Source organism: Pleurodeles waltl, chromosome 3_1 (genome assembly GCF_031143425.1).
Source record: "Pleurodeles waltl isolate 20211129_DDA chromosome 3_1, aPleWal1.hap1.20221129, whole genome shotgun sequence".
Taxonomy (NCBI): Eukaryota; Metazoa; Chordata; class Amphibia; order Caudata; family Salamandridae; genus Pleurodeles; species Pleurodeles waltl.
In genome coordinates this window covers 201924143-201950492 of record NC_090440.1, presented here as the reverse complement: position 1 = coordinate 201950492, position 26350 = coordinate 201924143, and the positions used below count along the sequence as shown (strand labels likewise).

The 26350-nt window shown below is 42.2% G+C and overlaps 1 protein-coding gene across 15 annotated transcripts in view; it reads right to left on the bottom strand.

Moving 5' to 3' along the window:
* The window catches only part of LINGO1 (leucine rich repeat and Ig domain containing 1), a 3157620-nt gene that overhangs the window by 2098857 nt on the left and 1032413 nt on the right, over window positions 1-26350 (bottom strand). For 8 of the 15 annotated variants that reach the window (XM_069222181.1, XM_069222179.1, XM_069222184.1 and 5 more), the window contains one exon: window positions 10870-10934. The gene's annotated coding sequence lies outside the window, so the exon portion shown is untranslated. The remainder of the gene's footprint in view (window positions 1-10869; window positions 10935-26350) is intronic. The other 7 variants (XM_069222186.1, XM_069222185.1, XM_069222191.1 and 4 more) reach the window with 1 other exon arrangement.

The window sequence follows — 26350 nt, the reverse complement described above, 5'->3', positions numbered from 1 at the left end:
CATTACACAGGTAACAGTGTTTTGTTTTAAGCAAAAACATGATATTGCGTTTTCAAAAAGGTAACAGTACTTAACTGCAATGTTTAAATGCATCTAGACATATTTAAACATTGCCATCTTTATAAAATAATTGTGAAAACATTCTGAAGGAGGGCCCAATGATTTTTATTTTTCAACTGGGGGGGCGCAGCATTAAAAAGTTTGGAGACCACTGGTCTAGAGTGACATGTTGAGCAAAAAATGATGGGCTGGAATATGACCTGAGTGATTGTCAGTGGCTGAGATTATTTCAAGCATTTCATCCATCACCTTCTTGCTGCTGCAGTTCTATACCTATGTATTTATAATGTAATCATTTTGACATAAATCTGTGAATTGATCATTGAAAACAATAAGTGAATATTTTATTAATCAGCCCGTACATCCTTCGGTGATACAGCGTTCACTTGGACCTATGTTTTTGAGAACAACTAAATGATCATGAATTTGGGGATCATATCTAGTTCTCAGGAAGAAGAGATTTATAGGACAGTTCATTATCTTTCTGGATTCTACTGAATGATTTATTTCCATCTAGTTTGAGTCTTTGGGAAAGGTGGTCTTCTGGAGATATTCATCACAGAGTTGTATGGGATTCTGAGTCTTTTGTATCTTTCCTCTAGATTAACAACATGTTTGTGGCACTCTATTTTCCTTTCTCTCATAGTCTCTGTTTCTTGAGCTCAAGAAGAATATAGAATGAAGTGGGCTCATGTTTGCAACAGTAGCTACGATGGCCAGAGATATTTTAGTGCAAACTGTTTCCCTGCTACCATACAATGAGACTGACAATCAACTTTTGAGGTGCTCCAACGAGACAAAGGAGCAGCCACACCTTAAGTTCAGGAAATCCTGAATCAAAAAGAAAACAGATCGCGTGAGCACACTATGACAAGTAATCTGAATGGTTTGTTGACTGTAGAATCCTTTACTTCGCTCTTTCAGCACTCTTTGTGCCTCTTTTTTCAATACACCTCCTCTAACCAACACATGTTTGTCAGGTGAAGAGTCATTCTTAAAAAGTAAAAAATTAGTTGAGCTAATGTACTATTTTGGGGATATGCTTTGTAGTCAAGGCAACTACCATTGTCACAGTGTGCTCACGCGATCGGTTCTCTTTTTGGGCTTTTTGTTTGTTTGCTCAACTGTGACTCTGGAGGACACCATAGGGCTCTTTTTCTCCCCCAGTAATGCTCAGTTGCTATATAATCCTACTTTTTGTCACTAGGACAGAGTTTCAGCTGGTATTTTGCCCCTTGCTTAGCGAGACTCAGTTCTACATGTAGATGTCAACTGAGGGGGACTTTGATGCTAAGTTGGTGCTTGGCACTGGCAGAGCTGAATCATTTATTTACAACAGCTGGCCTCAACAGAGGCATGCTGAGATGACAGTGATGCCACTGATTTTTATTTTATATCACTGTTGAATCATCGTGGACTGCTTGCCTCTTCATTGATGTTCTCCAACATCCCATGTGCGAGCTGTAAAGTGCCATGAAGCAGAATAGACTTCCACCGACCTACTCTTCTTTTCCTGGGCGAATGCTCACTTGTGAGTTTGAGGATACAACCAGGAAGTGTTACACCTAACGAGCCCATGTCTAAACCCAACGTGATCAACCTTCCACTCAATATTTTCATATATGGTGTGCAAATAATGTATGGTTGTAAAATGATGCCACCGTATATTTTACATCCATTTCCCAGTGATTGCCCAAGTTGTCACTGACAGCTAAGGCCTGCAACATTATTATTAATGATGTGACTTTGCAGCTCTCCATCAGAGTGCCGTAACCATTTACTGCAAAAGCCAGCAAACAAATCATTGGGTGACGTGTGTGTGTGGGTGTAAGCATAATGGAGAGAGTGTGGCTGATTACCATCCTGCCTAGTGGCAGACTCTCTAATGGTGGCCAACTAACCCCTGTCATCTAGGGCTACCCGTGACGCCTCAGCAAATTCAGGAATAATGCATCTTGTTGGCAAAATGGTGGGTATTCTATTCACTCTTGGTCATCCTTGACATTATGGTTCCCCTCCTTGGCAGGATGCTGCATCTACCATAAAACAGCCAATTAAAGCTAGCATGTTGGTGCAATCCTCAATATTATGGAAAGAGTCTCTGACATAATGGAGACTCGTGCATAATGGTAGCCATTCTTGACATCACGAGTGTATTGTTGTGGGTTCTTCTCAAATTATGGGTATTAGTGATATGATGGTACCCATTCCTGGCATAATGCTAGCTATCTCTGACATATTGCTGGCATCATTGGCATGAGATTGACCACCTTTCACTCAATTGTTGGCCATTGTAAGAAAGGGCATCATATTTGCAGTAGTCTCTCCACTATTTCCTGTTTGTCTTTGGTGGCTTTTGGTGCCTTGCATTATTAAGTTGCTGAACAGCGTCACAGAATACATACTTCACCCCTAAAGCATGCACTGTACCTTGGTTCCCCTAACTGGCTTAATTATTTGGGAACAACAAGAAGGTACTGCAGCACATTTTATGTTTAACCTTCCTGATCGGTCTTCCAGCTTCTCTTGTCTCCATATCAATTGGCTTCGAGGCACCAAACCGATTATCTTAAAAGCTCTTTGTTTGGTCGACAAGGCCTTCTATCATTCTAGGCTAAACTATTTGCAATGTAATTTCATTCACTCCGCTATTTATAAGCCCTCCTTCTTTTTGTTGCATGCATCATTTATTCTTGTTTTGGCACTCACGCCTTTTCTTTCTAAGCACTAGAACTCCCTTCATATTAGTCTTTGGGCTAGCATTCCTCTGCTTTCCTACCATAAACAACTGAAAGCCTGACCTTTTTTCAACTAATTATGGCTTTGGCTATAGGTAGTACAGTTTGGTTAATCTGTTGGCGTCAAGATACCTTCCAGGTGTATGTCCGCTTTAAAAAATGTTAAATAAAATTAATGTAATTTTCCAGTACGGCCATGATAGAGTGGTGCAGAAAATGCATCACTTGTGTGGCAGTTAAATTATATTTTTATGTGCAGCGTGCATTTACACCACCCTCATATATGAAAAAACGGTATAGCTTTATAAAGTACTATTGTGCTGGGGCTAAACTGTGATTAAAAAACATTACCGACCATATGGCAAGGAAAACTACATTGAGTTCTCAGCATGCCCTGCCCATGACCAAATTACAAGGAGTGAAGGTTTCAATATGCCAAATTGAAATGTGGCAGTGAATTATGGTCATGGGTGTTTTCAACAGAAATGAGTGAAATTGAGTACTTTTTGTTGGAATTACACAAAATTACATGAATTATGCTTTCAGAGCAAAATGTGGATTAACAGTATTTCGCAAGACTTTTTCTTTAGATGAGTATGCAACTCTTGAATAGTAATATCACCATATATTTAAAGGAATCCACTTCTAGCAAAAAATTACTCTCAAGGAGACATTGGCCCTCATTATGACATAGGCGGTAAATGCCGCCTACGGCCACGGCGACGGACGCCAAAAGACTGTCGCCGTGGCTACGAGCCGACTGCCATATTATGACTGTAGCCGGAATTCTGCCAGAAGGCTGTTGGAATTCTAGCTACGATCATGGCGGCAGACGGCGGTAAGGTGGCGCTGCTGGCAGCAGCAGCGCCCCGCCAGTAGACCACCGCAGACCGTATCATGATCCATGATACGACCTGGCGGTGTTCTGCTGGTGGAAGTGTCCCGTCTCCTGCCGGAGGACCCCCTGCAAGCAGGTAAGTCGGGTGTTCCGACAGGGGAGGGGGTGAGGGTTGTTGTGTGTGTGTGTGTGTGTGGGGGTGTGTGTATGTTTCTTTGTGCGTGCATGCAGGTGTTGGGCGTGTGGAATGCATGTGCGCATGAATGGATGTGAGTGTGCATATATATGCGGTGTTGTGTGAATGCGTGTATGCTTGTATGTATGTCAGTGTGTGTGGATGTGTGTGTGCATGGATGTATGCATGCGTGGGTTAATGTGGGTATGTTAGTGTGTATGCGTGTGTATGTCTGTGCATGTAGGTGTGTGTATGTCGGGGGTGTCGGAAGGGGGAGGGGAAGGGGGGGAGACCTGGCACTGATAGTGCCTACCGCCATGGTTTTCGTGGCGGTACGAAAGCCATGGAAACCATGGCGGTGGGTGAGGTCATATTCCTGTGGGCGGCCTAGTGACGACCGCCGGGCTGGAGACTGTTGTTACCGCTGTGGAGGTCGGTGTAGTACATTGGCGGTTTGGCTTTTGCCAAACCGCCAATGTCATAATATGGCAGTATGTACCGTCAGCCTTTTGGCGGTACGACCGCCACTATAACACCTACCACCGGGGTCATAATGACCCCCATTGTATTTAAAAACCAGTCTCCTGCTGGCATCTTGCATGGTGTCTATGTGAGGTACTCTCTTCCTTTAAAAAGGTTATACACAATTTCGGAGGTTCAAATTCTGGAATTTCATTAATTTCATCACTGTATATCAATTTTGTGCAGGCCTATTTTTCATGTGGTACTACATATCCTTACATTTTTCCTCAATGAAACTCAGTCTTAATCACTCTGTTTCGAGCTTAATGAAAGGAATCTAGGCGCGTCATGTTGGTGTGTTAGCAGTTTGATATTCACACAATGTAATGCTTCAGTACCAGTTCGAATAACAATCCGTACTGCAAGGGAACATTTCACCAGCTGCATCTCCGCTAGCTCTTTGGCAGGCAAAAACTTGAATTAAGTAATGCGTGTTGTGGCTGAACTCCAAAAAACAGCATCAATGTTTAGGATCGTTGTGTCCTTTCTTTAATATGTCTTCCTGTCCTCTGGACTCTCAAATCCTACTGAGCCTATGAGTGTGATATTTCAATTTCATCTTTTAAAACACAACTGTGAGTTTCAGTATCTTGATTATCAATACCCCAGTGCATTATAGTCCCTATACATCCTTTCCCCAGCATAAGTAACTGATGAGAAACAGCAGCTCACAAGATCATGGATCATGTTAACACAGAAGGTGAGAACACACAGAAACTCAAACAGGATGAAAGGGGCATACTAACACCTATCTGGAGCTTCTTCTTTGGATAAACCTAATCATAAACGTTACCCTACTCCCAAAAACATAAAGGGACTATGGGAAAAGACAAACACTGTTACATACAAACCTGCACACTTTAACGTGCCAGTATTTAGAATTTAAGGCACATTGTCAAATTAAACTATTTCTTTTTTTACCCTTGGATCACAGTTGTTCACCCATCAATGAAAATATTGAAAACAATCGTCAATTGTTGTCCCTCTGCCCCTTAAAACTTTAATGAAGTTGCCTGTTTACATATTTGGGTATAGGTAAATGATTGGTAAAATAGATTCAAATACTAACATTTTCAGAGCTTTAAATATCAGTCAACGTGTAACAGATTATATAACTATATATTAAAAATCAGCTAACAAATATTGATAGTTTAATTAATATTAGAACATTGGAAGTTGGCAGCTCCATTGAAAACAATGGAGTGCTGCGGGCTTTTACTGGACGGTAAAAGCCCGCAGCGCCAACATTCCAATGAGCTTTGTTCACAGCAGAAGCTGTGAACAAAGCCTCACGGAGCCCGAGGGGATTCTAATCCCCTCGGGCTCCGTGAGCAATTTGTTTTTTTTAAGAGAACATTCTGCCCTGAGTGGCAGAATGTTCTAATAGCCTTAGAACCCGCCGTAGCGGGCTCTACCGGCTACTAAAGGCCCTTTCCCTTGTTAAATGCCCTTGCCTTCGGCTCGGGCATTTAACTCGGGAGCGGGCCTTTAATAGCCGGTAGAGCCCGCTACGGCGGGTTCTAAGGCTATATTAAGAGTATTATTCAGCCCAATGGCAAAAGAAGAATTTCTGAATCCAGATCCAGGAATTCTGTTTTTTCATTCCCACCCAATTGCTGTTCAAGATCCCAAAATTTCAGTTCACTACTCATAATAATTTAGGACCCAAGCAATGATCTCTTAATTTATTATATATCTGTTGGCAAGAGGCATTAAGACGATAAAAGTTGTGAATAGTTATCTGAAACAAATTCAGAGTTTAACAAGTTATGAAGCTTGCAAATGTTTGATGCTAATATCAGAAAGCAAACTAGCTGTAATTAAATATTTTTCTAGTAGTTAAGGAGTAGTGGCCAGATATAGATAACTCTCCTTTAATTCAATATAAACAGTAAAATTATCACCATCCCTGCATTTATTTCTCCTACTAAGCTGTAGCCTACGGGGCTGTGTTTAAGGTAGGATGAGCTGCAAGAAGAGAAGCAACATTCCTAATAATGTTGCTAACTTAGAACACACAAGGAGACACTTTCCATATCTCCGTGTCTGCAAATATAAAAACAACTACCACGAGTTTTATATAGTGCAAACAAGACCCTCTCGGGTGTGAAAGCGCCTTATACAAATAATGAAAGGCAGTTATGATACAAAAAGTAAATGATATACACAAAGAAGGTATTAGTCATGTAGGCAAAAATTACAGAAGCAAGTAGAAAGGAAAAAGACAGGAACACATAGTCACTCGTAGGTAATGGAATGGGCAAACTCCAATGGGTGTCAGGATGATTTTAGACAAGCAGGTAATGCGTCACACCTGGGGAACGGGAGGTATGGTCTTAATGTGAGAGGAATCTGTTGGATAGTCGAAGTTTTACTTCTGTTTTGAAGAGGGAGATGGAAGGGTTGGACCAGGTCTCCAGAGGAAGAGAGTTCCTGATTGTAGGTTTTCTTTTTGCTAACTTTTTTGGCTTAAGTAGAAGGGAGCTTGTGCTTCGGGAGGATCTGTTTCCACCAGATAGAGTCAGCTTCTGTTCTGGGTAAGAGGGAGTATTTTGGTGAAGAACTTTATGGGTCATATAGGTAAGTTTAAGATGGATCCTAGCCTCATAGGGTAGCCGATTCAGTGAAGGGAGGTCATGATCCCATTTTTGAGCCAGTGATGAGCTTTACTGCTGCACTCAAGGTAGCCTTCAGTGGTGAAGTTTGATTTTCAAAAGTTCTACAAGGGCAGCACTACCATTGTCTAATTTTGATATCACAAGTGCTTGAACCGCTGCTTTGAGATCTGCCATTGAAAGGAAATGTTTTAGTTTCCTTAATGCGTGTAGTTGATGGTTAGCTCCTCTGGTGCAGGCACTGATGCGATTTTGCATGGAGGGGTTATTGTTCAAAATTATTCCTAGAGAATTTCCTCAGTCAATGATTTGTGGGGTACAGTTCAGGGCAGTGAGATTTGGGAGCCAGTCTTTGACACTAAGGGCACTACTGGGCTATGAGATAAATAGGAATTTGGCTTTGTGTGTACTGAGTTTGAGGGGGTTAGGAGTCAGCAAATGTTGAGTTTTTGTCAAGGTGCTATTGAGGATGCTGATGTCATCAGGAGATGCAATTTTCATGTAGAGTTGAGTATCATCAGCATACATATGGTAGGAGATGTGTGTTGTTTTGAGGATTTCGGTCAGGGGCTCCATTTACAGGTTAAAGAGTGTATGGGAGAAAGCAGAACCTTGGGGGATGCCTAGTGTGACAGGCAATTGATCTGATAGAGGGTGGTTTATTAGTATGCACTGACATCTGTTGTGTAGGAATAAGGAGAATGATTTTAAAAGTGAACTGGAGAGACTCCTCACTCCTCATGCATTCTGATTGGTTCATATGATTTTCATGATTGATAGTGTCGAACTCAGCTGACAGTTAAAGTAGGATTAGTAAGCAAGGTTCGTTCTGATCGAGTGAATGTAGAGCATTGTCAGCAATGTGGACCAGGGCAGTTTCAGTGCCATATCCCAGCCTAAAACCAAACTGACATTGGTTGAGGACTTAGACTTGGTCGATAGGATTGTTGACCTGTAGGTCGACAAAGTTGGGTGCTGGAGAAAGGATGTTAGCTGCTGGGGCCAGACTGGTTGCAGTTGTTTTTTTTTTAAGACAGGAGTAACCTGGCCACTTTTTAGACAGACAGGTTGGAGCCTTGAGTAAGTGAGGCATTGATGATCCTAGTCCCTGAGGGGAGTAAGAGGTGAGTGGACTCATTGAGGAGTTTGGAGAGAAGGGGATTGTTGAAGTGGCTAGAATATTTCGGTTTGTGGGGAGAGCTTCTCAAGCATTCTTTCTGAGCATGAAGGGTGGGGTGTGGGGGTTGAATGGTAAGAGTTTCGTAGTGGAGATCAGTGATAATTGGTATGGTTTTCTCAGCAAAGGAGGCAAGGGTTTCACAATTAGGTAAGGTTTTGTTGTTGGAGGAAAGGGCATTGCATTTCCAGTTTGTTTGTTTTTTGACAAATTTTGAAAAGTTTCTTTGGCCGACTTATTGCTGTATCTAGTTGATTTAAAAAACAATGCTGCTTTGAAGTACGTAATGTGCCTATGTAGGTATTTCGTCTCTGTCATAGAAGCTTGAGGTCAGAGTACGGGTAAGTCTCTATGCTTTTTCAGCAAGTCTGAACCAAGGGTTTGATCTTTTTAATGGAATTCTCTTTAGTAGATTGGGGGCAATGGTATCCATAGGTTTGACATGGGGTTGATGTAGTGATCATGGAGGTCATGAGAGTCATACATGATGGAGGGATGTAGAGGGCACAGTTACTAATATCCAACAGCATGATTGGGTTGATGTTAAAGGTGTCCTGACCCAATGTTTGGCTTTCACATGTTTGCAACTACAGATGATTGTCCTTTCAGCTATGACGAAGGTGATACAATTGTGGTCAGTCCAGTCACAAGGTAGGAAAGATTCAATTTGTATGATGTTCTCTTTTGTAATGACTAAACCTAAGGTGGCCTCTTTGTTATTGGTAGGGCTGTTGCAGGCTTGGATAAGATTGAGGTCATGAAGGAACGTTTTAAAACTGTTCACATGAGGGTCGTTGGATTTGTTCCAATGAATGAAAATGAAATAACATATTTGTAACTGCGAGTACATAGCTTGCTATCATCCTGTGTATACTGAAGTGGGACACATTCCACGATTAATGATGGTGTGCCCGATGCGATAATATACCTGCATTCAACATTCACAACTCAGCTTCCTCTTCTATTACTTGTTGAATTTATGGTTGTTTTTGACCATGTTCAGCACTCTGCTGCTTTTTGGCTATGTTCGCTCTATGGAAATATCATATAAGTACATACAAATAAATAGCTTTCCTTTTAATACAAATAAATGAAGAAGAAACTAATAGAAACTCGTAGAATAAAAATGTTATATTATTAGAAATTCCAGTACCAAGAAAAATGAAGAGGTAAATATTCCTTGTATTAATATAATGAGAAAAAAACTTTGACGCAAATATTTAACTCGACAAATAGAAACATAAAAAATATTTTAATGGAAGTAAGATTGATATTTGGTGAATATGACTGACGTCTTTATGCATGAGAGTGTTCATTTCTTTTACTGATAGCTCATTAAAAGTTATTTTATTATTATATTATATAAGCAATACCTTTAGATATTGTAATCTAAATGTAATGTAATGTAAATGTAAGTGGAGTGCATGGTATGAAAACGGTAGGCGAGGCAAAGGTTAGTGTAGTGGATTACAAGTAATTGACAGCAGGCAAGCCAGACAAGACAGGGAGCATTAGCATATATACAGGAGATACAGTAATGCTAAGGAAAAGTATGACAGGTAGAGAGTAGTCGGAATGCATATCTGCTGGAATCAGTAGAGTAGCTTCTCTTCTACTCTCTGTAATAATTGATTGCAGAGAGTAGAAGAGAAGCTAATTACAGGATAGAGTCGGATTGCCGCACAAAGTATGGTTAAGTGTGATTGTTAGGAAAAAATAAGTTACATTTTAAAGTACTCTGGAATGAAACGTCAATACAGAACACATTTAAAAAAATATGAAATATCTGGATGCGAGCTGGACAACTAAGGGATTGGGAGCCTTAAATTAATAGCGGCAATAGTGATTAAAGAGCAAACAAAGAAGGAATAGTCGTGTGCTGTGGAGATAGTGATGGAGAGGGTCACAAGTCAATGATGGGGAAGAAGAGAGGGATTGATCGGTGGCTGGAAGTGGAAGAGTCTGCAGAAAACAGAATAAAAGGTAATAAGTGGAAAACAGGGGAGGGAATAAACTCGGGGGCGGGGTTAAATAGTCACAACAGAAATGTTGCCTTACATAAATATTATATCCGGAATACAAATTATTAGAATAAGGTTATGCTAATTATCAGTATATCTTGAAATAAGCGGGTTGTTTACGGAGCACAAATAAGGAAGAGTATGGGAGACAGTCACTGATAGGAGGAGGCGAAAGAGTGGTCAGAAAGAGTGGCCAGAGAGAGAGATCAGAGGAGAGAGCGGCCATTGAAAGTTGTGGTAAAAAACACAAGTAAGGATTGAGTTTGAAATTTGTGTAAAACGCAATTACTGCAAACAGAAAGCGCTTGGTTACGAAGTAAGTACCTATGTCAGCGAAGGATCCCTGCACAGGTAACTGCCACTGGCCATAAGGTCTAAAACGTATAGGATAATATTAAGAAATAAGTGAAAAGCTATGACTGCAGTGATTTGTGAGAAGATACGTGGCTAGCTTTGGGGCACAGCACACTGGTTAGCAGCTGGCAGCTTATAGAAAATTACGAGTCCTTTGGTAGATCTGAGTATTACAGTTCAGGAATATTAAATCATCCTTTTTCTACACCACTGCCCTTGGTAATCTTTTAAAATTCAGGGGTATACCTTATCCCAAGAAATATAATATTTAATGTCACCAACCATAGTCACAGTCACGTAGGTTAGACTGCGTTTCAATGCCAGTAATAGTTAGGCCAAGCAAAGTGATAAGACAAATAAATCAAATACCAGAAAAGACGTGTTCCACTCACAGAGGCATACATCCAAACAGGACTCCTGCTGCTGGGTGACGCCTGGAAGAAAAGGACACAGTGAGAACACATTATGCAACCTCTTAGGATACATCTCTCATTTCCCATCTCATGTCAGTAGTATGTACTCTCCCTGTTAGCAGATCTCTTAAAAGATAACTCATAAACTGGATGGGTAGGATTTTCACTAGAGGAAAGCTGTTGCTTCTGTTTTCATTATTATTAATAATAAAATCTTGTTCTGCAAAGCATTAGGTGGAGCTCCTCCTCCCACCCGCACCAACTACCATCATCCACAGGCCGCGGTTCTCTTTCCCTCCCTTCCCAATTACTTCCATCAAACACAGAAATAAAAGCTCAAGCATGGAAACATACTTTTTTTTATATTCAACAGATTACGAACCATTTCTAAAATGTTAATGCCTTCAATTACATTTCCTCTTAATTATAGTAATAACACTTGTCATAATCAATTAACATAATGCATTTCATTTGAACCAGCTAACATGGCTAAAGCATCAGTGTGAAAGAAAATCATATTAACTAGTCCTTAATTTAAGAATCTGTCAGTTCGAATTGGCTAAAATGTAATGTGTAAAAGTCAAGATTCCTCTTAAGCACATTATTTTTTCAAAATGTATAACTGGAAGAGTTTAGGTTCCACACATAGGAACTCTAAAACTTCGCTCATTGCATTTGCCCGAAAGCATAAAGTGTGACGTTTAGTTCAACCAATCTGCTTTCATAGGAACGTCTGCTTTGGTCAAACATTTTTGCCAAATAAACTGCAATTCAATAATCAAAGATAAACACGAACGAATGTGCTGCACACACACCAGATTCTAGTGAAACTGTTCTACATAGCAGTATAAATTAATAATTACTCTATATTATTGGGGGATCACTTACTCGAATTAAAACAACAATACAGCCAGATTTACTGCTGGGAAGAAAGAAAGGCCACAAGTATGGGACAATATCTGGCAGAATGCAAAAGGGAAATTAGCATTTTAGTCGCCCTGGAAATGTGCTCTACTGGAAGGATGCTCCAGCTCTGTTTACAACAGATTATTACTTTGGTCTTGCCACTCAACTGCTCTATCCCGTTATCACAAGCTTCCTTAAAAGACGGAGACGTCCTCAACATCAGTGCTCCCCCCTAATTCCGGTGGCTTAATAGAAGTTTTACTTTGATGTGATTTGCCATATGCCTATTGAGCATATACCACTTCTGCCACCAAGGCAATGGATCCATGCACTCATCGGTCTGAAAATCAAGTTAACTTAAAAGATCGACAATTTCACCTACATCTTCCTATCTCTGATCTAAGAACGCTGTGAATAGGTTTAATGTGCATCTCCAGCAGTCACCAGGAAATTATATCAGTAAATGTGCAAACAGGGGCCTAACAAAGGGCCCAGCATACCAAGCAGTGTAGAGGGCCAATAAGCTTTGTAATCTTAGAGGGACTTCCTGAGCCATCTTCAGAAGTGCATTGTCAGTGCACAGAAAACCACACGCAGAAGTCTCTGCTCAGCCTTGGCTCGACCTGAAGGGGCGGACTGGATGGGCACCCTTTCCAGCAGCATAATGTCTTTCAGGTGAAGGAAGAGGGCTTCTTGCCTTATACCCCACCTGTAATGAGAGAGTGTAGTGCATATCGCCATTTAGTATCATTTTCTGTGCCCTAGTCGTCTTGTTCGTACGTGCAAAGGGCAAACGAAAACAGTTTGTGTGATGCCTGTGTCAAACCAGGGAGTGGGGTGTGCACAGTCTGTCCACAGGTCCCCTAAAGCATGTCCATGAAGACAGAGTCCCTGTCTTAAGGCTGTCGTAGTTAGACTCTTGCTCCAGGCAAGACTGCTGGTTTAGGGATGACAGTACTTTTGTTTGTAGGCAACTAGGCCAAACCTACAACAAGTCACAACTGTCGTCCCAACCCTCCCGACTCACAAGCAGTACCTCATCCAAAACCCACAAAGTAAAAGGTGATTTGTGGCAGACTTTACACATTGTCTCAAGAGTGCGACATCTCAGAGGAGTTGTGGTTAAACTGAGATTACCCTTCTCTCACATGAGCAACATTTCTCAGTCACACAAAGGCAATGAAGGAGATTCAGTAAAGTTTTTAATAGGTTTTTGAACAGGACTGCAAACTACTGTAAAATGCATGGGCTGCAATGACTAGTATAATGAACAATGCAAGAAACAGAATGGTAAAAATGAGAGTCATGAATACAAAGACCCCTCCATCTTGCAATAACATGTAACAGAAATAGGCCCTAATGCCCTAGCACGATGAACCTAATCTCTAACCTAAAGAGTGCTAGGTGTGTTAAACCTAATCTGGCAGTACAATGTCAATGAGAAGAGCCCCTCATTACCTTGAAATTAGGTTTCTAGATCAGACTCTGTGGTGACACGAAAACTGGGTCAGCATCAAGGCGACGTGTTGCGTAGATTGCATTGATGGCAACTGGTAGGAATCCCTCTGATCATCTTGTCTGAGTGAGATGTATATATACAGATCTTGTATGACCCCTGACGGAGGTATGTTCCCAAACAATAGATAAGAAGGCATGCTTGGGGCGGCAATTATATAAATAATTCCTTGAAAAGGTACATTATGTTACTGTCACACGAAAGTGGGAAAGTACATGATGTGAATACCTACATATATCATTTATCTTTGATGCTGATAGTGATGCCTTTATAGAATGGCACTGATAATGTGAAACTAAAACATCTTCCTAACTATAAACAGGGCACCCATCTTGGAAGAAATAATTAAATAAATGTGCTAAAACCGATCAAGCTAAGTAGGTTAAAAGTCACTAGGTGACAGGGCACAGGCCTGCAAGCCAAAGGCTAAGCTAAACTCTTGATTCCCATTAAAACTAAATAGGATCCACTACAAGGCCCAGTGATTCGTTCAAACTGCAAGTTGTTTATATTTTTTTTCATTTAACAAAGTGTTTAAGGTCCCAGGAGATGCTGTGAAAGTAGCATAGCTGCCAGGCTTCCCAGGTCCATGCATGCTTTGCTGCTCCAGTCCCGGTTTTTTACTATGAATTCTGGGACTTGAAGTCCTTTTTTAAAATAGGATAAACAAGACTACAAGTCCCAGAATTCCAATAAAAATCCTGGACTACAGCAGCACATCACACAACTTGGCAGGGCTGAAGTATGCGAGCAAGAATGCTTCCCTTCCTATTAGAGGAGGGCGAGACAACAAATGAATAGGGAGAGCCTGAGCCAAAGGTCTGGCTTGGCTCTAAGAGCACAAACTGAACAATTAACATATCTGGTTTGGAAACAATCCAAAAGCATCATGTAAAAAATAATAAAGCCTCTCTGAAATTCAAAAAGGTATATTTCTTTAGCATGAGGAACATTTCACCTTAGTACATCAGGTTATGTCATTGAACTGAGAGGGATTTATTGAAACTGATAGTTCTAAAACATGGATTTAGAAACATTCCTGCCCTCCTGCCCTTACTGCATGCCATCAGTGAACTAATAGGTATATCACTTGTTATCTGTAAGTGTCATATATTCTTATTATACATGGAATAATATTAGTTTATTAAATCAAGAAAATGAGGATTTGTACCTTTGACATCTTCAACTCATGTATTTGAAGGTGTCCTCATATGTGAGAATGAAGTAAAAGAGGAGGCTCTGTGCAATCAAATAGTTGCCTAGACCCTCACAGTCTGGTCAAGCGGGAAAGCTGGGATTGATTCCAGGTTTTCTCATTTCACATTGTGCAACTTAACCCCTCGATGGTTATCTCTTTCAATCAAGGATTAATGGTTAATACTTTATCTTTAATTTTTGGCACTTGAGGTTAGTGTCTGGGTTGCAGGCAGAAGCCACGTGAAAGGTCAGTTAATTTTCGGCTCCAGGACCCAAGACAGAGGGCCTCGAGCTGAGCCACAGCCAGGCAACTGCACAAACTTGGCTCAAGCTTCAGTAGTGTTGGAGTGTAGTTTTATAATCAAAATTACCATGAAATGTTTACGAATTAATGCATAATGATGCCGCATAGAAAATGTATTAATGTGCTTTTACTAAACGTGTCTTTGAAATGTGCCCACGGGAAGTGGCCAACAACATATACGATGATAATTGAAACTGACTAATAATGAAATATTAATGTACTAATGTATGATTTGTATTAGTATTAAGAGTTATATGTTAAGGTTTTGCTAATTAATCACTAGGCCTTAGTTAGCATGAGTCGGGGCCTAGCTGCCCGGTTTCATATTAAATGTGTTTTTCTAACGTGCAAAGGGCTGACTTGCTGAAGGACATGTAGCCGTACTTTTCCAGAAAGCTAGGAAGATGTGTGTAACCGTAGTAAATTCTTTCTCATGAGACTCGACTTGCTCAAGGAGACATTCTTGCCGAATGCAACAGTGTAAATTTGCAACAGGTACAAGGTCGCCTGAACTGGTATAGACAATGGAACTACTGACTGGGTCTGTGAGAGGACCGCGAGAATATGAAATTGTACCTGACATTCTACGCGTTGGAGACGTCATTTAGAGGAGCCAATAAACTACGTGAGAACTGTTATGAGGTGACAATCTTAATGACGCGACAAGTAAACCATTGGCTGGAGATAATGGTGCACCAAAACTTGCCCAATTGGAAATTAGGGGACTGTACAACAAGTTTAATATAATCCTTTGACACCAGGAGAAATCAGCCAATATATGCCATTCCTTTGCCATAACTACTACGTGCCTTTGCTATTGCCTAGACACTTTGGCACTCTGTTTAAAGACTTTGCAGTTTATACTCTTCGAACCATCCTTACTTTGCCTTGCCCGATTCACACTTTTCTCCTTATGAGAGAAGTGTCCCTTATTACCCGTCCTGCTGAACTTTGCTGTGTTTCTTGGCTGATGGAGAATCAACTGATGTCCTGAGGACGAAGACTGACTCTATGCTGACCCATTACGGAGGGTAACTATATAATGATAACATTTTAATTGTCTGTTTGCCTTTTCTTTCTAGGTACCAACTGCCCTTTTGATAGAGACCATAGTTAGATGTTTTTGAAATTCATGTTGCTAAATTGTTTTGCATGAAGCCCAACATGCTAATGCTAATTCAAGGTTAGTTAAGGAATTCACTAAACAAACGCAAATAGACAAATGACTGAATCTATGCTTTGTTGAATAATGCGCTAATGATACTCTGCTAAGAATAACCCATGTTGACGTTGTGTTTTGTTCTAATGTTTATGATTTTTGCTTTGATGAAATCTTATTCGAGTTGCCATATTATAACAGTGTTGGTGTTTTATGGTTTTGAGACTAATAAACTTGCTAGTAGAGTGTAATCAATAGGGAATAAATATCATAAATCTTACAGAATATTGTGTGGTTTTTCATGACTGAGAGGTCTTGGTGTGATTTGATTCTTACTTATGCCATTATCCAAATTGAATCGATTTGTTATAGTGAATATTGATGATGTTATTGATCTATTGATTGCTATGTTGATTAATTGTCTCGTCCTGAGGTGTCTTCCATCAGGGTCAAAAGATTCATTGGCCTAAAACGAGCCCCAGACTAATTAATTATTTAAGGCGGGATGCGTTATCAGTAGCAATCCCACAGCTAGTCACCACTTACAGTAAGTGTGCACACTTGTCATGTAAATCTATGGAGAATAAGAGGGAAGCTGTGCACTTGGGAGAGTATTATCCCATTGGAGATGCACACTGCCTGTAGTAAAGCCCTCAGAAGGCATCTGATAGACATATTTACATGGGTATTACATCTGGAAGTGGTTCTCTGTATTTTCTTGTGAGCACGATTTGATGCTATCATCAAAAGGCAAGCTTCAGGAACTCGAAAAACATTTTCCTACCAGATTGTTCTGACAAACTTACTCTGCAAACACTAGCCTCTATGTTGAACGGGGAAAGGTGGGGCATAAACAATCTTTTCACTTGTCAGGTCTGGTAATGTGAAGATGACAGTATATGCATGGAGATAATTGTGAATTTGCATTGTACTACCTCACTGACATATCACTGTTACAAACTGTTTACACACATGCAAACATGGATAAACAAGATATAGCCCTGCTTTTGAGCATGTGTGTTACCAAGGAGGATGTACATGAGATGATATTCCCAAAAAGCTGGGAAGTACTCTGAATTAAAATACACTGACAACTGATGGAGGTTGTTGTGAGCTGGCAGGGCATGATCTCAAAGTAAATGGAACAGGGTGTGCCTGGCTGCCCTACACTAGTTTATTTACAGTCTTTGTATCTGCCTTCATGATAGCCCCATAGGTAATTATTGAGAGTGATTAAAGTGTGAAATAACAGTCATGCATGGTTCTATATACATGCGCACACACACACACACACACACACACACAGAAATAGACATGCGACCAAGCACGGACACCAGTCACCACAGCTATTGCAACTTTCCTAGACTAACCCTGTATTCTCGTCTGGATTTGCCTCACTCCCCTAGCTGTGAAGTGCTCCTCTACTTTGCATTCCTGCTACTCACTGTATTACAGGACTTACAAACACACTAACAGACACCAAACTTTGGCCAATCACCATGTAACCAATGTTTTGTTGCAGGTTCCGGACTGTGAATCATAATGTAAGTATGAGCACAGGATATCCCAATGGCTTTGGAGCCAACAGTTGTGGTTCAAATTTTGTTCAGCATTTCAGTCAAGAAGTGATTGATCACACTGGGGGCTTGGGTGGGGCAGCCGACCACAGGTAGGTCTGCTCCCCGGGGATATTAGGAGGGCGGTGCAGTCCAGGCGACTGCCATCGTGTTTGGGCTTCAAGCATAAGTTGATATAGCCCAGGGGTTACATAATAGGCTATTTCTGGCTGCCTGCCACCATTTTAGGTTCACGTGGCCCGGTGACTGGTGGCAGGGAGTGTAGGCTGGGAACTTTGTAGCCTGGCCCACCGGCCTCCCTTTTTTCATTTGGTCATTTTTTTTTTTTGTTCTGGCAAATTTTTACCTTTTAGAGCTTCTGGTTGGGACAGGTGCACAGCTGGAGTTAGTTTCTTTGAAATGAGTGATGTCACTTGAAACAGGTGCTTGCCGGTGGCCTGGAAAGTTTTGCATGAGTTTACAGTAGTTTAAATGGTTTTGCCATTGGCGAACCATGTGGAAAAGGAGGGAGTGAACACACTCTCACCTGGATGTAGCCAGGAAGTTAGAGGTTAAGTATAGTAAGCTACATTGGTTAGAGGTTGATATATGCTGTCAGAAGCTATAGGGGAAAGTTAAAGTTGCAAAGGTAAAACTATAGTACAACAGGAAGTAGAGAGTTGCAGGTTTGGGTACGTGGGTTAGACAGAAGGGGTGGAGGTAGGAAAATGGAAAGTTCATATGATGTATAGTGAAGATTTAGTTTTGTAAGGCAGTTTTTCCAGGAATATTATTGTAATGGGCACCTGTTTAAATAAAGCAGCATTTTTCACGCAAAAGGGTGGTCAGTGGACTGTGCTGAGCCTCTCTCTCCCAGTACACTTGGGTGCTGTTTCAAGGCTTGGTGAAGGACTGTGACAGTGAGTGTGAGGTTTCTTCTGTTGGTCATTTTGAGGATGGTAACCTGGTTTCAGTTGACTTCAGTCCATTGATGACAAATCTTTATTCTAACCCCAGTGCTTTGAATTTGGAGGCTCATGACGTCAGTGATTTGTTGAAGTATATATGGTGTTTTTAGGGTGATGTATTGGTTGATGAGTATGTTGACAACTAGTGTGGGCTTACGTGCATTGTGAGTTGGAGAGATTGATGAGTGCTTCTGAATGAGAATGAGCGATATGTTTTTTCTCATGTTGGATTGGCATGAAGACACGAGACGAGTGTGGCGAGGTTGTCAACCTGTCCAGATGTGTCAAGGGCATGCATGAGATTGAATATAAGCTTGATGGCTAGGATGCTGAGGAGATTTTGATTCTTTATGGTTTTTTTTGTGGTAGAGCCTTCAGAGAGATTGAAGTCTCTAAGGAATGTAGGATAGGTGTATTCAATAGAGGCAGAGGCCACGAGGTCTGAGATTTATTTAGTGAAGTCACTGTTGCTGGTTCAGTAGATAAGAATGAAGGTGGCAGGTTAGGATACAGAGAGGGGAAGTAGAAGTTGAGAAGTTCAAATGGTTTCAGTGTAGCTGGTTCATTAAGGATGAAAGGCTCATGAACATCTGAACGACAGCAAGTCTACTAACTTTCTTCTTTCTATCACTGTTGTCTTTAGGGATGCAGACATTGAATGTTAGAGGCTGTGGACAAGAACCACGTTTCTGCAATGAAAATGAAGAGTGCACATAGTTTGGTGCATGGTCATGTCCCTGATATGAGGGTCATAGAGAACTGCTAAAGGTATATTGATAAACATGAGGAGGAAGATGTGTTTTGAGGTTTGGGTATAAATGCTTGGGAAGAGGATGTAGATAAGATTCTGGAAGTTTTACAAATGAGTGCAATTTGAGTGTATGCATGGTCTTGATTTGGGCTAAGTTTAATATAGGACAAAGTGAGGTGCATGGTTTGTGAGGCACATGGTGAGTGTACTTTACTTGGAGGTACTGGCTCTAGCCCGAGTCCATCCCCAGTCCTAAAAGACATAATAAGGAAGTATTCTTGATATTGAGGATCATTTACCAGGCATGTCCGAGCAAGCGAAACCATGGAAGTGGATTTGTTAGAAAGTGGGAAAGGAAGGATTTACCCGATTGGCCTCTGGAGGCTAGCTGTAATGGCTTCATGTGGTGTTTATGTCCCTTAGCCGTCATTGACTTGTCACTTTTGCATGCACTGGAAGGCAGGAAAGGGCAGGGAGAAGACTGGCTGTTTTGCAGTTAGCAGGAGTGGTGTTAGGCTGGCGTCTGACGCTTCTGGGGGTCTGGTGTTCCTTTGCAGTTGCTGGCTAGAAGAAAGTGAGGGAATGTACTAGTTGAGGCTGCCAATTGTCCCAGTCTGACTTTGCTAGCCTTGAGGTAGCTTCTACTCTCAGAAGCAGCGTTTCTGAACCCTGGGACCGTTCCCTTACACGTCACAAAGGATTGGTTTTCTCAGGCATTTATTAATATGTGCTACAGTCCTCATCAGAATATGGCAGCTGATTCCACCTCTTTCAATTTTACTTTGAAAATGCAGGCAAGAATCTTAGAAAATGAAACACTATGTAGACACATGGTGATCCCTGTTCTCTCCATAGAGTCATGCTATGTTTTATGAAATATACCGATAAATGGGATTGGGATGTTGTAGCTGTTGTGTGTCGGTCTGGCTGTTAGCCATTTATATGTGCACCTCCCCCACTGTTTGATCCAGGTTGAGTACTCTGTGGTATGGTTGTAGCAATTATGGAATATGTACGGTACAGGTGTAATATGTAGACTTGGACTATGACAATAGCTATAAACAAGGGATATAAGTGATGCCTTCCCCCACAAGATCTGTACATACAAGGGTAATAAGTAGGGGTGGGTGAAAAAATCCACTCTGCTGGTGGAGTTTGAGTAGTTTTGCCCACTCTGCGTTCTGCCTGAAGCAAGGAGTTCAGGAAAAACTTTGCCAACAGCTGCATTGCAGGGTATTTTCTCATGCGTGGCTCGCCAACGTTAATTTGGTGAGTGAGAATTTGCATCCGCTAGTGCCATTTTCTGGCACTAGAACATCTCTCTGAGATTTCTCAAAGTGAGCGGTCACTTCAGGTTGCGACTGTCCGCGTATAGTAAGCTGCCGCTCGAGAAGAAAATCTACTCAAACGGCAGAAAGAAGCCGCACCCTCTGGCATGGCGCGTGGTGCAGTTCATGCTGATTTTACAGCGCAGAACAAGATCCTGGCACTAAAAATCAGAGCGAGCAGCACAACAAGCCCGAACTCTGCCTACCGTGGAACTACGCAGAAACTCTCAAAGTTTTTATGTAACTCTGTGGAATTGCATGGAGTGAAACGCCACGAGTACCGCCTAGGCCTAGTAATAAGCTACAATTTCTAGCACTGAAGCCCTGAGCAGACGCAGGTGCTAAAGCAGCCCAAATATATTTCATTCCTTTAAGCATCAGTTTCTCAATTAATGAGCGCCACTGGCACACTGTTTGTCACATTAAGCAGTACACTAAAATATTCAAGTACCACACACGTTTATTGGAAGAACTGTAGCATATCATGGCACACGCTTATGTATAAATTTGTCAGTAAGAAAATAAAACAACGCCGATTTGCTAGTGTGATTTCTGGTGGCTCAATGAATAGAACATCTGCACTAACAAAATATATCTGAAGGTCAAATGTTTGAATCCTACCAAGACAAACTCAGACTTACATCATGCTGAGGTCATTAAATTAAGTAACGTAAATTGGGCAACAATATTTGTTATTTACAGTGCTTAGAAGTGACAGAATAGTTCTATGAAGTGCTATATAAGTGCAAGTTATTATTATTATAGAACCATAGAATCAAATCCTGTACTTTATTTACTACACATTAATTGTCATGGCCTAATAACCCGCAAAGGGACAGCAATAAGCACATAGTATTGAGCACTGCATTTCTTGTTGCAGACGTATTTGATTTTTGTGCATCAAGCGTTTCCTTCAAGCGCACAATTTTCTGAAAAGCACTTACAATATTTGCTTATGCTGAGAAATAATGCTTCTGACAGCCCCTCAATTACTAGAAAGTCCCTTACGTTCCCTTTTAGCACAGCCTAAGACTTACTAGCTGATTTAGTGTTTAAACCTTGTTGGAAAAACAAAGTTTGGTACCATATTTATCCAAGCGGTCACGTGACAGCTGCAACCATCGTCCCACACTTTTGGAAAGACCTTGAATTGTCCAGTGATTGCAATATGTGGGTGGTGTCTATGTCGCAGTTGCAAAACGAAACACGCTTAGGCATTCCCATGTCCTGCAAACAGGAAAAGCAAGGAGCAGAAGGTTTAATGTCTTGCATAGTATGTATGGAGGTGTTAATTTCAACCTAGACAACAATACACTCAAATGAGACAGAATTTCCTAACAAGTGGTACACGAGTGGCGCAACACTAGGTGGGAAATTATCAAAATCGTAATATATGAAAGTGCACATGGTAACCAAAGAACAAAGGGAGGAGTGACCGATTAGGTTTATTTTAACTGTGAATGGATTTAATTTCCATACCTATCACAAAGTAACCCCGTGTAGACCCTTTTCATAAAGACTGTGTTGATTTAAGTTTTTGAGAAACTCCCAACTAAGTTAGCCCCTCATCCCCCATTTTTTAAATCCATTTTAGAAAGCCCTGCAGTTACCATGACTATAGCGCACATCCATATTTTAGATGTTGATTTTATTACTGAAGCTCCTGCTGTTGGTGTGGTGTGTATACCTAATTTGATCAAAGTGGGTGGCAGGGTGAGTATATGTTGGAGGTGAGGGGGGGGGCATTATAGCATATCTTGGAGGGCAGTGGGGAGGGGCTTTTAAGGTTTTGTTACACCAATGCATGCAAGCACGTGGGAGGGAAAATTAGGTTATGAGTGCATGGCCCTTTAAAAAGTGAAAAACTATCCCCAAGGAGACAGGGATGAAAGACGCTTAGTATAGTGGAAATGGGGACAGCAAGGAAAGTAAGGGGTGCTCATGGTAAGCAGTAAACTGCAATAAAAAGATCAAACATTTGGGTTTCGTGCCACGCAACAGAGCAAACAACACAGAAAGCGAGAAAAGCGCATTTAGGCCATGTCCTCACTCCACCTTCATCGTTTCCCTCCTTTCGGTTTCCCTCCAGGCCTCTCTCCTGCGCAGTGAAAGACGTAAGGGGAACTGAGTCGAAAAGGCGTGAAGCGGGTGCAGAAGATGTGAAACCTGTTAGGAAGCCAGCGGAGTACACAAAATGTCCGCCGCTGGGAAGCCCTGGATGGACCCCGATGGGCCCGGAGAACACATCAAGGTTAACTGAACGCCTGCACCTTTGCGGCTGCAGCACAGAGGAATAGCGTAGTGCCTTTATAACCTTGCTAGAAATCATTTGTGTTTAACAAGAGAGCTTTCAGAGCTTTTAAATTCATATTTTAAATAGTGAAATCCAATTTATTTTAAAGCTTTAATTAACTAACATATAAGTTTCAATTCACCAAGAGCACGCTAATAAAAAACGCAAAACATGAATTCATTGATAAATACAAGCTTGCACCAAAATGTAACATTTTTCCAACAGACATGTTATTTTTGTTGCTGGCTTTTGTTGCACAGTGACGCCTCTTCTAACCCTCAACCTGTGTCGTTAATTTAATGACACGAGGTCCTCTGGTATCGGCAACATCGAGAGCATTCTGTACCTACTAGTTTATCTGTTCAATTATTCTCTGATTATTTCATCAAAGCACACCCTCGATTTGAAAATTGGTTATAACTATTTCAGTGCAGCCAGAACCTACTGGTAACTGAATAGTGTTCGAGTAGAGCTTTCATGGTGGAAATTATCTTGCCCACCTCGGCTGGTACATATAGCATTTCACTGTGAACTTCAACGATTTGTGGTAGTTGGTAGAAGCCTCCGAGTCCTTTTGACCTGATTAGTGTTTCAATAGGCACATTTTCTCTTTGGCGCCTGCAGATGTCATCTGTAATGTCGGGTACTATGGCAGCAACGACATTAACGCTTAATTATGGAGCGCCGCGGCCGACAAACTCACTCGACACTGTTGGGTTGGATATGATACTTCAGCGTGGTCGAGGAAGGCCAGCCACGCGCTCACGGCAGCAGTACGGGTCCCCCGTCTTACTCTGCCTGCCGCGTGTCCCTGGCTCCCGGCCACGCCTTCCTTTATTTATAGCTCCGAGGCCCATGCCTCGGAGCAAACCAAATTCACTATCACCACAAGGGGGAATCCGCTCGGCAACATCCGTGGATTCCCCCACACACAAATTACCAATAAGCTGGTCGGTTACATCACCGACCAGCGACATTACATTCCTCCCCCCAATTTTTTTTTTTTTAAATCAAAACGCAACCAACGGCACAAAAACAAATGTTCTCACAGTTCAAAAATCACACAGATGATCACGCAGTCGAACTGAATGGCAAGGATTGCTGCGCAGGTTGTATCGAGTGGACTCGGACCGATGAGACAACACCTCCGGAGTCACGTCACTAGAGGCTGCGTCAACTGGGCCAGGAAGGGGACCCGCATCCATACCAATAGCTGAACGAGACACTGAATCATCCACAGCAAGACCTGAAGATGACGGAACCAACTCCCCAGCATCAACGACCTCATCCCTGACAGCACCCGCTGGAGAGTGAAATCGCTTAAACAAAGAAACGTTGCGGGTCACAGTCTCATCGCCACGCCGGGCCACAATAGCCGAACCTTTTCTTTGAACAACAATCCATGGGACAGTGCCGAACGGAGTGCGAAACTTGCTTCCCGGCACCGTATGTCTCAACAGCACTTGATCACCAACTTTCAGCTCCGAGGGAATAGCCCGGCGCCTACAGGTCGCCTGCTGATTCGACATCCTCCTCTTCTCCTGAACCAGGTTCCTGGACACAGCTGGAGGAATCCAAGACGAATGGTGAGGAATAGCATCCAACGAGGCCCTCCCAAACGCAAGGTGAGTTGGAGCTCTGTTGGTGGTGGAATGTGGTGTTTGCCGATAATTTCTCAGGAATTAAAATATAGCATATTCAACAGATTGAGCAACAGCTATTCGAATAACTTTATTAAGAGTCCGCATGAACCTCTCAACCTCACCGTTAGCTTGAGGCCAACGTGGAGTGATTCGACGGTGATAGGTGCCAGTGATGTGTAGATAGTCTGCCAACTCTTTACTTTGGGTCGAAGGTGGAAGGCCACTCGCCGGTGACGAAGAGCAACTGGTTGTACTGTAGGATCAATGTGGAGCTTGACTTCTCTACCTCGGAGACATCCTATGCCATTGAACACCCCTTCATATCGGGCGACCAATTCTGTCATGGACTCTTGATGAATGCTGAAAGCAAATGTTACAATTGCCAGCTCTTCAGCAGCTTTGCATCCTAATAGCATTCCCATTCCTCCTTCAGTCACGTAGACTTTTGCCGAAGTGGACTGTGACCCATGCACCAGATTGGTTTGCAACTGTCACGGTTTCGGGCGGGTCTGATCAGGACTTTGGTTGGGACACCCCTTGAGGTCACCGAATATCCTAAAGAGGTAGTACACTGGGGCAGAGGAGCAGCTAAAGGCATACACGGAAAGGACAGCTATGGATAGGCACAGGAAACAGGAAAGTAAAAGCAGAGCAACCCTTGTGTGAACAAACAGGAAACGGATTACCAGTGGACAAACACGCTGGGGTTGTACACAGAGTAAGGCGCAGAACCTCCCACAGTGACAGGGAATCTCAATGCCTCTGTGCAGTTTGCTCTTACAGATAGTCACCCTGCCAGCCCCATAGAAAGGAGGCAGCAGAAGTGATTCTGTCTCTGGACCCTAGAGCACAAACAAGGATAGTACTTACATACACAGGACACGCTCTTGTGGGTCCAGCTGGAAACACAGTGGCGATTCCTGAGAAAACAGCAATAGCACACTGTCAGGCACGAAATACAACGTATAACACTGGACAAGGATGGGGGCTGGAATTGCCTCCTGGAAACCAGGAGCCAACCCCAGTACACAGGAGGACACGTATACACTGGTGAAGACTGATAGAACACTTACCAGACACAAAGAACCAAGAAGAAACAGAAACAGAAGGGAACAAACAAAGAGGCAGAGGCAAGAACTAGGAACAGGCTCAGGCTGAAGCAAAGGCGGGACTAGGACTTGAAAACAGGGCGCAAACTTCTGGCTGGGACAGACAGAGACAGGACTGGGAAACTGAGAACAGGCTCTGGCTGGAACAGGCAAGGACAGGACTGGAATACAGGGAGTAGGAAATGAGCAGTAAACAGGACTGGGAAACAGAGAGAAGGTTCAGGCTGAAACCAGGCAGGAGCAGGGCAGAGAAACAGGGAGCAGGCTTTGGAAGAAACAAACAGGTACAAGGCTAAGAAGTAGGGAGCAGGCTCTGGCTGGAACAACCAGGAACAGGGCAGAGAAACAGGAAACAGGATCAAGCTGGAACAGAAAAGGAACAGGAACAAAACTGGAACACCATCCGACAAGGGGTCTGTAACACAAAGGAATTGAAGTCCGATGCACGACAAGGATCTTGAGGAAATGGCTGCTTATAAGCAGTTCCAAGCTGGGCTGCACAGGAGTGGTCACAGGTGTGTGTGGTTTCGGACACTTGCAAGTCCTGGAGGAGAGGATCCAGTAAAAAGGAGCAACTGGACTTCTCCCATTGAAAACAATGGGAAACAGAATCCGGGTTTTCCTGACTACCAAGCTGTGCATTATGGGATTTGCAGTCCCAAGAAGCAAATGTAGTCCTACACAAGTGTAACATGGAGAAAAGAGAA